This window comes from Papaver somniferum, chromosome 10 (genome assembly GCF_003573695.1).
Source record: "Papaver somniferum cultivar HN1 chromosome 10, ASM357369v1, whole genome shotgun sequence".
NCBI lineage: Eukaryota > Viridiplantae > Streptophyta > Magnoliopsida > Ranunculales > Papaveraceae > Papaver > Papaver somniferum.
Window position 1 is genome coordinate 165,406,243 of NC_039367.1, and position 3,307 is coordinate 165,409,549.

At 35.9% G+C, this 3,307-nt stretch overlaps 1 long non-coding RNA gene across 1 annotated transcript; it reads left to right on the forward strand.

The window, feature by feature from the left end:
• The first annotated feature begins 1,242 nt into the window (after window positions 1-1,242).
• Window positions 1,243-2,680, forward strand: LOC113317427. The gene is made up of 4 exons (XR_003343525.1): window positions 1,243-1,397; window positions 1,629-1,713; window positions 2,341-2,456; window positions 2,569-2,680. It is a non-coding gene; the product is annotated as an uncharacterized LOC113317427 (long non-coding RNA).
• The last annotated feature ends 627 nt before the right edge of the window (window positions 2,681-3,307 follow it).

Sequence of the window (3,307 nt, forward strand, 5' to 3'; positions counted from 1 at the left end):
GGAAAAGGGAATGTGAACACGGTCTTCAAAATGGGAGTAACAAGCATTTTGGTGGGTGATCAACTGTAGAATTGCATTCTAACAAACTTCTCTCAGGGGCGAAAGCGCAATACATAGAATTGGTTTAGATTTACATGTTCTCTTCATAAGTACTCTCTCCATTACTTTTTAATAGGCCAATTTCTTTTTTTTGAGAAAATTAAGAAAATTAATAGAACTAATTATTGAAAGTGGTCCTCTAGATACCTGTCAATAAAAGAAGTGAAGTGAAATGGTCTCCATGACACTTGTCAGCAAAAGAAATAAGTAAAATGGTCCACATAACACTTGTCATCAAAAGAAGTAAAAAAAAAAGTGGTCCCAGAAAATCAAAGTAACATTTGACTTTCCCAATTAAGAAACTGGCCTATTTTTTTGAAATATTTATTTATAGAAACTGGTCTGTTAAAAAGTAGCGGAGGGAGTAGAATTTAAATTGATCGACTGGTAACATTTCATTTACTTGATGAAGAAAGGGGAAATTGCATTGTACCATACTGGTCAAAGCTATTATTAGTTCAGTAGTTTGAAAAAAAATATCTTTAATAATTTAACCCTTAACCCTGGCGAGGCCTGGACACTCCTCCAATGGCTACGAAAAGTTAACAGTAAACTCAGAATCATAAGTCATACCAATGAATGAAAATGTTGCAATAAAATGGGGCTGATTATCGCAAGAAAACATGCTACACAATACGCCAATTCATGAAATCAGAAAAATTGATAAGACATCTGCATATAGATAATGGTGAGAATCAATATACATCATGATGAGATAATTGTCGGAAAAAACACAGAATCAACATCAAGCACTAAGCACATGGGAAGACACAGATGCAAACAACAACCACAAGTGTGCCTTGGAATGGTGGTGCGCCAGTGAATTAAACAGATTTTCCAGTTTCTTTTTTCTACAGTCGTCTCTGACATTGTGAGGCCAAATTAAGGGTGCACAGGAGCCGAGCCGGACCGACGGACCGTCCCGGAACTCGTGGAACCGTATTTAGTTTTGTACCGAACCGAGGAACGGGGTACAGGTACCGGTCCTAAAAATAGGAACCGGGGCTAGGGAGGTACAGGCACACGGTCCTGACCTAGTCCCGTGTCGAACCGTACCGTCTGTACCGATTAGTTGTAGCCGTCAGATTTAGGGGATGATAGATCAATAATAATCGTTGGATTAAGTGGTGGTATATAAGCAAACATTATAGGGATAGGGTTTCTATTCTCAATTTCGTTTCTTTTTTTCTTTCCGTCTCTCCTCTGTCTCTGAGAAGGAGAAGAAGTGAAGAACTTCGTTGGATTACTCCTCTGTCTCGTTGATTGATATTGGTTTATGTCTCAATTCTTACTAAGAGGTAACTAGATGTTGCAGATTTTGATATTTTTTTCAATTCAATTTAGGTTAACGTTTCTTCTAATCTGCATCTTCTTATCTGTGTACCTCTCTTTCATTATAATCATGTTTTCGTTGATGATTCATGAATAATCAAGAAAAAGCTTCGATGTGTAATCATTACTTTTGTGAAGTTTTGAATCTTTTGATCTTGAAAGTTATATCTGATTATTTTAGGATTTCACTTTCACAGGGTAAGACAAAGGGAAAAGAAAGGAACTGAACTGGATTAAGTATCAATCAGATTATCTAAGGGAGTGGAGAAAGAGAAGGAAAAGGTTAGAGATTTGTTGTTGTTTTGGATTATGTTGTTCCTAATTCACTCTCTAGTGTCTAGTGCTAATCTTTGAATGGTAATGGTGCTGTTTTAGTAATTTGAGTACTTCTTTTTCTTTTTGTTAATGAAATTAGGGTGTTAGTAATTGTTCTGATTTCTAATTTACATGATTGCTAGAAGTAGGTAGATAATTAGTTAGTTACTCAATCTTTTTGGTGTTGTCAAAGTGCATTTACTTGCAGTGATGCTCAAATTCTGTGGTTTTGTAACTTTTGTTTATAAAGTTAATATGGGTTAGGTGTTCCTACTAGTTACAATTAGCAATCTGGGGTTACGATTTGGTTCATTATACTGTTGTTAGACTTTGTTGATGATGATATAAGTACCAAGTAGTTAACTGCAGTTACATGTTAGAGCAGGACAAGAATGACAAGTAGTTAGTTCTTATGTTTCATGAATCTTCTTATGTTTCATCACCTCCCTGTTTGTCTAAATAAAATGGATTTTATTGAAATGAAGAATCAATAGGTACTGAGAAGTTAATGTGAATAAGTTTTGTGTTGCTTAAAGTTTTAGGAGTAGATAATCTTGATTTATTTATCTGACTTGATCAAGTGTATTGTTGCAGGTAATCTTGATTAGTTGCTGAAATTTGTTATTGGACTAGAGACATGCTAAGGAAGCCAATACAACTTGATCTTCTATCTGATTACATGCCAGATGATGATGTTGAAATTTAAAAAGGTAACATACAATTATACAAACATATATTGATATACATATTACATTATTACTTGTGTTTGGCAGTAAAAGATATAGACTAATAGTTACTAACTGCTATTATTTGTTTTTGCAGCGTTACTTGGTCCTATCAACAATAATGCCACCACCACAAGTGTTGCTGACATGGATTAGAAGATCAAGATTCAAGACTTTGTATTTGTCATTGCCACCACTGTCCAGTCATTGCTACTGCAGCACTAGCTGCACTGCTAGTTGTTCTTTTTTTTTTTTCAGATTTTCTCATTTTCAATACTTAGTGTGTGTGTTTGTGTGCTACTGCCTACTACTACTTGTTCTTTTTTCGGATTTTAAAGACTTTATTGTGTGTGTTTGGCACTTTGGTTTGCTAGTATTATTGCTACTTATTAGTTGTTGCTTTGTTCTTTGATTGAGATATTACTTAATATATCACTACAAAACAGAAGGCCTCTTGGGACAGTCAAAAAAGCGCCCGAAAAGCCTAAAGCCGTCCCAAAAAGGTATTAGGGACGGTTCCTCTACCGTCGGAACCGTCCCTAGATCCACCGTCACTAATACTACTAGGGACGGTTCTGACTTTTAGGGACGGTTCTCACTTACCGTCACTAATACTTCTAGGGACGACTTCATGCTGTAGGATGGTTTTAAAATCCATCCCAAATACTTTTCTAACCTTCCCTAGAAGCAAATTCCAACGGTAGCGGTGACCCAATAGTAACGCCATTAAAGTGTTGCTAAAATTTGAAAATTTGGTAATGAACTTACTCGGTTTCTTTGGAAGGATTCCTTTCCCTTTACCCTTCTGATCATTCATTCACACAGTATTTTGTCCC